The 13846-nt window shown below is 39.2% G+C and overlaps 1 protein-coding gene and 1 non-coding gene across 2 annotated transcripts in view; one reads left to right on the top strand and one right to left on the bottom strand.

Moving 5' to 3' along the window:
* The first annotated feature begins 563 nt into the window (after positions 1-563).
* Positions 564-13846, top strand: part of GALNT1 (polypeptide N-acetylgalactosaminyltransferase 1) — a 79963-nt gene continuing 66680 nt past the window's right edge. The window contains exon 1 of the mRNA XM_047828111.1: positions 564-618. The gene's annotated coding sequence lies outside the window, so the exon portion shown is untranslated. The remainder of the gene's footprint in view (positions 619-13846) is intronic.
* On the bottom strand, positions 3717-3907 carry LOC125149758 (U2 spliceosomal RNA). The gene has a single exon (XR_007146052.1). It is a non-coding gene; the product is annotated as a U2 spliceosomal RNA (small nuclear RNA).

A 13846-nucleotide genomic window follows, 5' to 3' on the forward strand; every position in this document is an offset into this window, starting at 1 on the left:
ACAGATTTCCTCTCAGGTGCTCTTGGTTGGGATTTGGTCACTTGCACCAGCAAGAGGAATAGAACAGCCATGGCTGGCTTGAATGAAACGAAAATACAAGAATAGGTAGTCTCGCAGAGAATGATCAGTTGAATTCAGTTGGTAGTCTAATGCAGTGAAAAACATGGTGGGTTGGGGTGGGATGAGGAATAAACAGGACCTGCTCCAGGCGCTATTTGTCTTTGGACTTCCCACCTGGTAAGTTAATATCCTGTTAGATTTCTAAGAGGAGGAATGACTCTTTTATAGTCTTTCCACTGAGCTTGAGGTTGGATCTCAGTGATATTTTATTCATTGACTCACTCATGCACTAGACATTAACTAAATACCTACTGTGTGCAAGGTTTGGAGAAATACCTATTATGTGCCTGTGCTCAGCATTGGGGACGTAGCTGAATAAGCATGGTTTTTGCCCTCAGATGCGGCTGACCTAAAGTCAGTGGAATAGCATGGCTGAAGTAATAAGGGGGGAGGATAGAGTTATTCTGTAATAATCTGATTTTAGGAAATTTATTTTTCAACAGGACATGTGGGACATGTGGATTTGGGATATGAATTCATTTGAAAAACCACTTTGGGGTAAGTTGATAGCTGGGAGTGAATGACTTCAGGGTTTCACTTCCCTTACCTTGGGGTTTGCTTTTACAGCTATGTAGGTTTCACACTTGTGTTGATTGGACTTTATGCCTCATATATACATAAGTTAATGGTTTGTACTAAAATCCAAGTTTAGTTATTTCAGAAATGTAACCATCAAGCATAGTCCTGGTACTAATTAGTGCATTCATATTTCATTAGGGAGGTCATTTTGAAGACTAGATGAATGTAAAGTTTAGAAATAAAAGGTTCTTATTATTTAGGTTTAACCTGCTTGAGCTCACCCAATAATCGTGTCAAGTGGGCTGGAAATCACTCATAGAATCAGTGTTGAAGATTCAGGGTTGAGAGTGCTTAGGTTCTTCAGTCGGTTAAGCATGAGACTCTTGATTTCAGCTCAGGTCATGATCTTGTGGGTCATGGGTTTAAGCCCCGCATCAGGCTGTGCACTGAGAGTGCAGAGTCTGCTTGGGATTCTCTCCTCTCCCCCTTTCTCTCTGCCCCTCCCCAGTCACATAACACTCACGAATAACACTCACGAGGCGTGCACGTGTGCTCTCTCAAAATAAATAAACAAAAAAAGATTCAGGGTTAAAGTTTATCTCTGAGCTTTGCAGTACTGTGGCCATTTGAATAATCATTATATCAGTACAAATATAAAAGCTTCCTGATTTTTTGTTTTCTCTAAGAAGGTGCCTCTAGAAATACTATTCAATATTTACCGAGCGTGTACTATAATATTTAAGTGTTGTACATGACCTCATTTAATTTAGTGAAATGGAATTATAAGGTGGGCATGTTTTTCTCAGAGGAATAAAGAGCTCCTGGTTTATGCAAATAAGGAATAACATTGCTAGGATTGTTTGTTTTAAAAAATTTTTTTTTTCAACGTTTATTTATTTTTTTTGGGACAGAGAGAGACAGAGCATGAACGGGGGAGGGGCAGAGAGAGAGGCAGACACAGAATCAGAAACAGGCTCCAGGCTCTGAGCCATCAGCCCAGAGCCCGACGCGGGGCTCGAACTCACGGACCGTGAGATCGTGACCTGGCTGAAGTCGGACGCTTAACCGACTGCGCCACCCAGGCGCCCCTAGGATTGTTTGTTTTATTTATTTGCTTATTTCATTTATTTATTTATTGAGAGGGAGAGAGAGAGTGAGCATGAGCAGGGGAGGGGCCTGATGTGGGGCTCTAACTCAGGAACCCTGAGATCATGGCTTGAGGCAAAATCACCAGTTGGCCACTAAATGACTGATCCACCCAGGAGCCCCTGCTAGGATTGTTTAACTAGTAAGTGTTGGAATTGAAATTTGAACCCAAATTTGAGTTTTAGCATTTGGCCTAATAGACACTTCTTTTTTCATATGCTGATTGTGTTGCGGGTTCCCAAGGCCTTCCCCAGGTTTAGTGATTGGCTAGGAGGACTCATAGGATTCAGCATATAGTTATAATAACAGCTAACATTACAGTGAAAGGATACAGAGCAGTATTGGCAAAGGGAAAAAGTACATAGGGTGAAGTCTGGAGGAAACAAGGCACAAGCCTTCAAGAACCTCTCCCAGTGGAGTCACATAAGCTGTGCTCCATTAATAAATTGTGACAACATATGTGAAGTGTTATCAGTTGGGGAAACTCATTAGACTCAATGTCACTCTATTTATTCTGGGCTGGTCATGGAGGCACCCTCTGCCTAGCATGTACCAAAATTTCAGTCTCCCAGAAGAAAATCAGGTGTTTTGCACAAACCATATTGTTTGTACAAACAGTTAGACACAGACACTTATCACTTGAGCTAAGTGTTTTAACAGTATAGGGAACTGTTTGTCATTCAAATTCCCAGTTGCCAACCAAGGGCCAACTTTGCAAGCCAACCTTTCTAAGGATAAGAATCTTACGCCTGCCTTGTTAACTTTTCTCCTGTACATTGATTTATTCATTTAAGTAGATTATGATCATTTAGCTTCTGAAAAATAATGAGAGAAGTGGGTATTGTGTCAAACCAAATGCTTTAATGGTGTTTGTTTTGTGTGTGTGTGTGTGTGTGGGGGGGGGGGTGTCCCATGAATGACTGTCCATTAGTTTGGTTTGCTAGAAGGACTCCCCCAATATAACGTTGTCCTCATGGCTAAGGTTTATTATAACAAAGGATACAGTACAGGAACAGCAGGAAAAAGATACATACAGGTGAATGCCAGGAAGATCAGGCACAAACGTCCATGTCTTTCCTCTGTGAGGATCCCAAGGACATGACTTTCTGTGGCCAGCCCTGGTAACTAAAATTTAGGACCCGACCAGACACCAGGTGCACATCATAAATCTTGGTGATTACTTTAAACAATGCTGACAGCCTGATACATCCTGACCCATTGCCTTTAACATCCTTACCCAGTGACTGTGAAAATTCCAGGAGTTTAGTTCTCAGAGTTTGGCCAGGGGTTATTGCCATGGCTCCAGGAATGCCCCAGAGATTAGCATGGACTGAGTGAAACAGACCTGGTATGTTAACTCTTTCCTCACAGTATCCTATGTGGAATAATGTTGCATTTGTTGAATGTACCGTTTAAATGCTGATATATTCTTCAGTACATGATATTCTAAACTTAGAAAAAACAATTGATAGTAAATAGTTGCTAAATTTCACTTCTTTAGAATTCTTTTCATTTCTTCTAGATTCTTTTCTTTTAAGGATATATAATAATGGTGACTTCTAGATTTACCATTTTTGTTTACAACTATTTGTGCCATATATGTTATATTAAATAATAGTACAGAAGGGTGTCTGGGCGCTCAGTCAATTGAGCATCCAACTTCAGTTCATGGGTCGTGAGTTGAAGTCCCACGTCGGGCTCCCTATCATCAGTGCCAAGCCCTCTTCAGATATCTTTCCCCCTCTCTCTTTGCCCCTCCCCTGCTTACGCTCTCTCAAAAATAAATGAACATTTATTTAAAAAAAAAAAGATGGTACAGAAATATGAACTTTAAACAGTTCAATTCAGATATTACAAAATTAACCTTTGCTTTATGAAGATCTTCCTTGTGAACATGGTAAGGTCTCTTTTTTTTGACGTTGTCCCCCGAGCGGGGGTGCACCGTTCCTGGAAGTACTGCAATACCAGGTCGATGCGTGGAGTGGACGGAGCAAGCTCCTATTCCATCTCCCAGCTCCAAAAATCCATTTAATATATTGTCCTCGGATAGAGGACGTATCAGATATTAAACTGATAAGAACAGATACTACACTTGATCTTAGCCAAAAGGCCGAGAAGCGATCGGTAAGGTCTCTTTAATGGAATTTGCAGGTGCACAGAAAAACCATTTTTGCTGGAAAAGAATAACCCATACTTTAAAAACTGGCTGATTGCAGGATTTGAAACCAATCCGTTACTTAATCTATTGCTATTTGAAACCTGTTTTGTGTTATGCAAAAAAGACAAAATGGATGGGGAAAGTTCCATGCTTGAAAGTGAGAGGTTCTGAGTTAACTAAATGAAATAGGTTTCTTTATTGCAGAACTTCATAGAACCTTTAGGGCAGTCAGTAGTAGTATGAATCTCCCAGGGCGTATAGAGTATATAACATTTTCCTAACTTATTTGACCATGGAATTTCTTTAGTGACAACTTGCAGGTATGAGTCGTGCAGTAACAGTAAGAAAAGTAAGAAGCCATTAAACGGTTTTAGGTAAAGGAAAGACAGAAACAAAACAACTACAGAAAAAAAATTAAAGAAAACCTTGTTGCAGAAAAGTTTAGTATCTTGCACTGCCTTCTGATAAAACCTGTTCAGAAACTTCCCTATCTGTCTGTCTTTTTCCTGTCAGGTTTCCTGAGTTGATGTTTGTCTTTTGTGATGTGAATGGCGTATCTCTTAGATTGGTGTTTGACAGCATGATAAGTTTCCAGGGTGTGATTTGTTTCAGGCTAGTACCATCTGCAGTACCTGACATGGTATCAAGAACATGGTTGGCCAAGACTCAGTAAGTATCAGAGAGTATAGAATTGACTCTAAAATACCGAAACTTTTTTTTTTTTTTTTTTTTTTTAAGGAACAACAGTATAGTAGACATAAAAGTTGGACGCTATACATTTATTTTAACAATGATGTCATTTTATAAGACATTTTTGGGTTTTTCTTTTCTTTTTTTCTTCTTTTTTTAATGTTTATTTATTATTGAGAGACACAGCATGGGCATGGGAGGGGCAGAGAGAGGAGGAGACACAGAATCCGAAGCAGGCTCCAGGCTCCGAGCTGTCAGCACAGAGCCCGACACGGGGCTCGAACTCACAAACTGCGAGATCATGACCTGAGCCAAAGTTGGACACTGAACTGACTGAGCCACCCAAGCGCCCCTGAAATTTTTATTTTAAATGGCTCTTAAGTTGAACTCATCACCAACTTCTTTTTTATGACTTGTATCATTATTTATTTACTATTATTTTTAAAAATTATATCCAAGTTAGTTAGTGTATAGTGCCATAATGTTTTCAGTAGATTCCAGTGATTCGTCCCTTATGTATAACACCCAGTGTCTATCCCAACAAGTGTCTTCCTTAATGCCCTTTACCCATTTAGCCCATCCTTCCACCAACAGCCCTTCCAGCAACCCTCAGTTTGTTCTCTGTGTTTAAGAGTCTCCTATGTTTTGTCCTCCTCCCTGTTGTTATATTATTTTTGCTTCCCTTCCCTTATGTTCATCTGTTTTGTATCTTTAATTCCTCATATGAATGACATCATATGATTGTGTTTCTCTGACTTATTTCGCTTAGCATAGTACTCTCGTTCTATCCACGTTGTTGCAAATGATGAGATTTCATTCTTTTTGATTGCTGAGTAACACTCCATTGTATGTATATACCACATCTTGTTTATCCATTCATCAGTTAATGGACATTTGGGCTCTTTCCATGATTTGACTATTGTTGATAGCACTGCTATAACAGTGCCCCTTTGAAACAGCACACCTATATCCCTTGGATAAATACCTAGTAGTACAATTGCTGGGTTGTGGGGTAGTTCTGTTTTTATGACTTGTATCATTTTTAATTTGTTTTCTCAGAACAGTAGAATTGATCCACCGTAGACATGTAAATTCTTTTAACTACTAGATTTTTTTTTTTCAGTATGTGGAATGGTTTTTTTTGTTCATGGGAGTTAAATGGTTGTCATAGCTAAGGAAGGCCAGTGGGTCAAGGCCCTCCTTAAGAAGTGGTACAAGGTGAGAAGGCTTCTTTAGCATCTATTAAGAATTATTATAAAGCTGTAATAAGTAAGACAGCAATGTGGTGTAGGGGTAGACGAAACAGTGGAACAGAACGTAGAAACCTGGAAATCAGGTTTATGACAAAGTTTGCATTGCACACCTTTAGTAAGGGGATGAACTTTCCATACATTGTACTGGGACAGTTGGTTATCCACATGGCAGAAAGTGACATTGAATCTCTACTTAAACCTGAAAGGTAAAACTTAAAAATTTTTAGACATTAGAACAGTATCTTTAATGATCTCTAGATAGAGAAGAATTTCTTAAGACATACAAAATGTGAACCACAAAAGACACCTCTTATTAAGAAGATAAGGTATAAACTGGGAAAATATTCTTGCAGTGCATGTAATCGACACAAGATTAGAATCCAGACTGCAACAAACATCTTTACAGACTAACAGAAAAAAGAAAACAACCCAGGGGTGCCCAACTCTTTATCTCAGCTCAAGTCTTGATCTCCAGATTGTGAGTTCGAGCCCCATGTTGTGCTCTGTGCTGGGCATGGAGCCTACTTTAAAAAAAAAAAAAAAAAAAAAAAAAAAGACAAAACAACCCACTGAATGGAATAGTGGACTAGACTTTGTAGGCACATTAGAGAAGAGGAAATGGAATGACCAGTGGAAATGGAATGACCAGTAATGGCAGAGACCGTGGGGAGATGCAACTACATTAAGATACCAACTACACGCACCAGATTGTCAAAAAATAAGAAAGTCTGATATCAGTAAGTGTTGCCAGGGATATAACACATCCAGAGCTCTCATTTTGCTTACTATTTTGCTTCAACCACCTGGGAAAACAAATTGGTCATATTTAGTCATATTGAAAATATGCGTACCCTATGACCTAATACCCTTATGTATGGACTCTAGATCAGGGGTTGGTGACAACTCATGAGTTAAAAATGGTTATTAACATTTCTAAATGATGAAAAAAAATTGTGTAATTTGTAATGTGAAGATTATATAAAATTCAAATTTCAGTCACCATAAATAAAGTTCTGTTGGAATACTATCATGCTTATTTATATATCATTATGGCTGCTTCTGTGGTGTGGCACCAGAGTTGAATGGTTACACCAGAGATCTTCTGTCTAGTAAAGCCTAAAATGCTTACCACCTTACTCTTTGCAGAAGTAGTTTAGGACCCCCTGCCCTAAATAAATACTTGTGTGTGTGTGTGTGTGTGTGTGTGTGTGTGTGTGTGTGTGTGTGCGCGCGCGCCAGGAAACATGTTTAGGAATGTTCATAACTACTGTTTTTGATAATAGAAACCTAGAAAGAATCACATGTTCGTTAACTATCGAATGGATAAGCCGTGGTATGCTAAGCCAGTAGAGTACTGTTCAGTAGTGTAATGGACTGTAATCATATGCAACATATGGATGGGTCTCAGAACTCAGTATTTAAAAAAAAACACAAGTCTCAGATTTTTCCATGTATAAGCAGTTCAGAAACAGACAAATAAATGTAAAAAGGCATTGCTAAGGATACCTGCGAGGTAAAACTATCAGGAAAAGAGAGAATGGTAAGTTTGGAATAGAGGTTGCCTTGGAGGAGCTGGGGAATAGATAGTATTAGAGAGGGCACTTTAAAGATTATGCTCTTCTTCCTTTTTAAAGTCTCATTTTAAGTGTTTTTATTTTTGAGAGAGAGAGAGAGAGAGAGAGAGAGAGAGAGAGAGAGCGAGCGAGCACACACGAGCAGAGAAGGGGCAGAGAGAGAGGGAGACAGAATCCCAAGCAGGCTCTGCACAAGTAGTGCAGAGTCCCGTGCGGGGCTCAAACTCACGAACCGTGAGATACGACTTGAGCTGAAATCGAGAATGACACTTAATTGACTGAGCCACCTAGGCTCCCCAGATTATGTTCTTATTCTTAAACTGGGTGGTGGGTATACATGTGTGTTGTATTGTGATACTTTATTTCAGTGCTGTGTTTTATACATACTTTGATATTTGATAAGTTTTTGTGATTTGGAGCATTAAAAGGTATCTTTTCAAATAGTGTAATTTGCCTCATAATGTACAGTTATTTATAACTACCAGAAGGGAACCTCATCAGTGGGCCAGAATCTGCTTGATTTCACCTATAGGTCACTTCCTCTCGCCACACCGCCCGCCCGCGCCCCCCCCCCCCCCCCCCCCCCCCCGCCAACATCCCAGGTGTTCTGGTTGTGTCAGGAACCGATTTCAAACTCTTAAGCAGAAAAGGTGATTAGTAGAAGGATTGCTGATGTTTCTAGAAGCCAAGGAAGAGTCAGGGACTTGGTCTCCATCAGGACCCTCTGCCTCTTGTTCTGTATGCCTCTGCTTGGGCTCATTCTCTTGGGCTACAGGTGGGCTTTCTCCATGTGTTGGGCATTGTGGTTGACTGCAGAACTACATGCATAGCCTCAAGCTCTGTGACTTAAGAAGCCAAGGAAAGAGATCTTGTGGTTGGCCTGGCCAGATCATTTGACTGTGGCCAAGGGGCTGGGTCTATTACCAGAAGAAACCTTTGGGAGAAGGCAAGGAGAGCAAGGGTCAGAATCATGAACCTGGAAGCCCTCTCAGTTTGCATTTATTTTATGTCTGTTCTTTAAGTGTAAATCAGTATGTGGCATTCAACATAGCTTGGTGAATATCGAAGCTATTTTGAAATGACAAGACATTTGTTATTGCCTAGGACTTGATATTCAGTGGTTGGGGGGGGAGGGGTGTTAGAAATGTCTGTTGTGCGTATTACTCAAAATCAAAATACAGCATTACCACAGAGATCTCTCTTGCTATCCCCTTTATAGTCATACCCATTTCTTTCTTTTCCCCCTAATAAGGACATTTAAAGATATTAAAATGTTTGAGTCAAAATAGACATTATGAACTTGCTTTAAGACATTTGCTATATTCCAAATGACTGGGAGGACACTTGGCCCATTGGTGGTATTGTTTAACTGGGATTAGTAGTGTTTAAGTGGTTTTGTATCTTTTACTTTTTTGTGTTTGCCAAATTCCTTGCATTGAGCATATATTAGTTTATAATATTTTAATAAAAATATTAACTTTTAAAGGTATTGCTACAGGTTAAGTCAGTTTATTACCTTGGAAACTGAGATTCCATTCAGGATACTAGTAAATTTTATAGGAGTCTATACTGTGAGAACCCCAAATGATAAACTTGTTCCCCAACCTGTAAACTTGTTAACACCTGGGAAACAGAGAAAGAGAATATCCAAATTCGTATGGAATGTGGACATCATTTTATACAGAATTTTTAGACTGGTTCTTAACTAGTCTTTGTTCAATACTCAGAATGAGAGTATGCTAATACCTAAAAATTGGTTTGCATTTTTGTCTGGTGAATGAGCCTTCTTAGTGCCAAATTTTAGTCAGTAATCACTTGACAACTCAAAGACAGTGGGAGAAATGTTGGCCTAAACACTGCTTCCCAGGAAGCAGAAACCATAAAATTAAAAACTAAAGAACCAGAGGCCATACTTACCTTAGGCAGTAGGTAATAGGCCAGAATAGCTGCTCTTTGTTTTGACAACTTTGGCTTCAGTTATTATCTATTCACAGATTTACTTTTGTTACTGGTATAAGGTAGGATCTAAATTTATTTTTTACCATATGGAAAGCCATTTGTCCCTGTACCAGTTTTCTACTCTGATTTGTAGTAGCACCTGTCCAGTTTTCCACACATGTACAGGTTTGTTTTGGAGAACTACATGGTTTTGGATTCTTTTGTTTTGTTATAAATCCAGTCTCCAACAGCTTACTTTGTGTTTGGATTAGAATTATATTAAATTTATAGATTAATTTGGGGAAAAGACTTGTTTTTCTTTACTGAACATAGTATATCTATCCATTAGTCAGGTGTTCTCTTATATCTCTCAATAAAGCGCCACATTTTTTTTATGTCTTACACATATTTTTTTAAGTTCATCCTCAAATACCTTAGGGTTTTTATAGCTATTTTGAATGTAATTTGTTTTCTCTTGCATATTTTAATTAGTTTTACTATACAAGAAGTTGATTGATGTTACATGTTCATCTTGTATTCAGCAACCTTGATGAAACCATGATTAGCTCTAATGGCTTATCTATTGATTTCTTTTAGAGTTTTGGTGTAGAAATCATGCTGTCTGCAGATAGTTTTGTCTCCCCCCCTGCTCATCTTTTTTCCTTTTCTTGTCTTATTGCTTAGATTCTAGTATGGTGTCAAATTGAAGTAAAGATGCATAAGTCATGTTACAGAAATGCATGAAAAGTTCTGTCATTAAATATGTTTACTATGGGTTGAAGAATTTTCTTTCTAGGCCTATTTTGTTGTTGAAATCTTATAATTGATGAATAATGAATTATCTCCAAAGTTAATGACTCCAAACAACAGACATTTATCGTATTTGCTTTGGGTCAGGAATGCAGGAGCAGCTTAGCAGGGTGGTGTTGATTCAGGATCTTTCTGGATGTTGCAGTCAATGTCAGCAGGAGCTACAGCCATCTGAAGGGCTAATTGGGACTGCTTCCAAAGGGTTCACTTCCGTGCCTGGTGGTCTGTTGGTAGGAGGCTTCAGTTTCTTTCTATGTGACCCTCTTTATATGGATGCTTGAGTATCCTTCTGACATTAGTGCTGGCTTTTCCCAGAGTGTGATCTGAGAGAAAGCTAGGAGGAAATGTGTTTTATGACTAGCCTTGAAACCACACACCATTACTTCCACCATATTCTGTTGGTTAGAAGCAAGTCACTAAGTCCAGCCCCACTCTAGGAGGGAAATTACAGTCCACAGAAATTATTTTTCATCTTAATTTTTTAAAAGTCTGTCTGCCCTAACAAAGTTGCATAAGATCAAAGGCTTCTCTCTGTATATCTTTACCTTAGACACCTCCTTTGAGCCTCAAACTTTTGTATCCTAGCTGTGGTTAATATCTCTTCTTGAAGGTATCAGGGTTACCTCGTACTTAACATGTCCAAAGTCAAACTTGAGTTTCTTCCCATCTTGCTTCTCCTTCTTTTCCTCTTTTGTTGGTCCCTGTTTTCTGTGACTGGCACCATCCTGCATCCAGTTGCATAAGCTAGTATTTCCTCCTGTCTAATTCATCCTTAAATCCCATTGAATTTGTTTCTGAATACCTCTTGAATCTGCCCACTTTTATCCAGCTTCCAGCTTTATCTTAATCACAGGTTTCCTCTTCTTTTGTCTTTGATCCTCTGACCTTTCAGTGTTGGGCTCCTTTCTGCTACAGACCCCTTGCTACTCACCGCCTCAAATTTTTCATCTCAAATCATGTCTTCCTCAGGGAAGCCTTTTTGACAGTCAGATATTTGTTTATATTGCTGTGTACCTCCCCTCAAAAAGTTACCACCATTGAAACTTTATGTATATGTGACTGTTTGATTAATGCTTGCTTTCCTGGAGCCAACTCTAAATTTCATAAGGGTAGGGAGTGTGCATTTTGTCTATTTTTGTATTCCCTACATTTGACACATTCCCTATATTTACCGAATTTGTGTGCATTGAATGAATTAATAAGCGAATGAATATGTTTGATTATAGCTCTGAGAAATAGAGTAAATGGAATATATAACCAGTAAATAAAATAATTTAGCTTTCCCTTACTATGTTAGAGGATAACTATCATGTTTTTAAGTCTTTAGTGTTTCTGACAAGTTCCAGCTACAAATTAAGTGAATAGATCTGTCGAAAGGGCCCATCTCTCCTACCTCTGTTGGGTCAGTATGATGCCAAGCTAGTGATCCGAGGTGCCTGAGAATACTGTGTTCTTGTTAGAGGAGAGAGATACACTGCGATGTACCCAGAAGTCAAAAGCTTTAGGTCTAAGAGAATGAAACTTCCATTTTTTTGTAAAGGTACTATTGAGCCGAGACTCTCTTCTTAGGCTTGAAACTTCTGGAGAGCCTTGATTAGAAGTATGAACTGTAGGAGAGAATAATTAGTTCTAGGGGCGCCTGGGTGGCTCAGTCGGTTAAGTGTCTGACTCTTGGTTTCGGCTCAGGTCATAATCTCACAGTTTGTGGGTTCAAGCCTTGTGTCAGGCCCTGCACTGACAGTGCAGAGCTTGCTTGGGATTCTCTCTCTCTCTCCCTTTCTCTCTGCACTTCCTGTGCATGTGTGTGTGCACACTCTCTCTCTCTCTCTCTGTCTCTCTCTCTCAAAACATTATAAACTTTAAAAAGAATAATTATTTAGCCCTAGAAAATGCTGATGAATCTTTGGAGGAACTTGACAGTATGACATAGAGTAGGATCAGAAGTTTGCTGATACATGCTTTCAACAATAGCCAAATTATGGAAAGAGCTTAAATGTCCATCAGCTGATGAATGGATAAAGAAGATGTGGTTTGTATATACAATGGAATACTACTTGGCAATGAGAAAGAATGAAATTATGCCATTTTGCAGCAATGTGGATGGAACTGGAAGGTATTATGCTGAGTGAAATAAGTCAGAGAAGGACAGATACCATGTTTTCACTCATAGGTAGATCTTGAGAAACTTAACAGAAGACCATGGGGGAAGCGAAGGGGAAAAAATAGTTACAGAGAAGGGAGGCAATCCATAAGAGACTCAAATACAGAGAACAAACTGAGGGGGGATATGGGGGTGGGGGAGAGTGGAAAATGGGTGATGGGCATTGAGGAGGGCACTTGTTGGGATGAGCCCTGGGTGTTGTATGTCAGTGATGAAGCATGGGAATCTACCCCAAAAACCAAGAGCACACTTTACACACTGTATATTATCCAATTTGACAATAAATTATATTTAATATATATATATATATATAAATAATTAAATAAAAAGAACTCTGCTGATATAATTGATCACTGTACTTTGATATTAATTATGATTTTATAACTTAAAAAAATTAGGTATTCAAATACATTTCAAATGGAAAGTTTTAATTTATCATTGTTGGGACAAAAACTGTGAGCTTTAAGTGACTTCCAAGATAAATTCTGGTGTGTGTCATTTGAGGAAATGTACACCGTTTGTCTGCTTCTGAAATTGGCATTGTTTCTTTGAAGTATTCCCCCCATATTTATCTTTCTTTTTTTTAAGGGAATTGAGGTTGAATTCAGCTTGCCCTTTTAGATGTAGTTTTATGAGTTTGGACAAATGGACAGAGTCATCTGACCACCACCACAAGCAAGATCCTGGAATGTTTTCATTATCACAAGTTCCTTCATGCCCCTTTTGAGGCAGTTCTCTCCTTCCTCCACAGCCCCTGGCAACCGCTGATTGATTTCTGTGTCCATAGTTTTGCCTTTGCTGGATTGCCCTATAAATGGAATCATGCAGTATACAGTATGCAGCATTTTTGTGACTTCTTTCACTTAGCATAATGCTTTTGAGATTCACCCAAATGATTGCATATATATCAAGAGTTTGTTCTTTTTTTGGGGCGCCTGGGTGGCGCAGTCGGTTAAGCGTCCGACTTCAGCCAGGTCACGATCTCGCGGTCCGTGAGTTCGAGCCCCGCGTCAGGCTCTGGGCTGATGGCTCAGAGCCTGGAGCCTGTTTCCGATTTTGTGTCTCCCTCTTTCTCTGCCCCTCCCCCGTTCATGCTCTGTCTCTCTCTGTCCCAAAAATAAATAAACGTTGAAAAAAAAAATTTAAAAAAAAAGAGTTTGTTCTTTTTAGTTGCTAGGTTAGTATTTCACTGGTGTGGTACAGTTTGTTTATCCATTTACCAGGTGATGGGCATTCGGATTGTGTCCAGATTTTGATGATTACGATTAAGCTGCTGTAAAGATTTATGTACAGGTCTTTGTGTAGACATATGTTTTCCTTTCTCTTAAGTAAATAGCTAGGGACGGAATTGCCAGATTCTTATAGGAAGAAACTGCCAGTTTTCCAGAGAGGCTGTACCCTTGTGCATTCCCCTGGCAGCATTATTACAGTTGCAGTTGCAGCAATTCCTAGCTAGCACTTGGTAATTTTCTTCTTC

Source organism: Prionailurus viverrinus, chromosome D3 (genome assembly GCF_022837055.1).
Source record: "Prionailurus viverrinus isolate Anna chromosome D3, UM_Priviv_1.0, whole genome shotgun sequence".
Taxonomy (NCBI): Eukaryota; Metazoa; Chordata; class Mammalia; order Carnivora; family Felidae; genus Prionailurus; species Prionailurus viverrinus.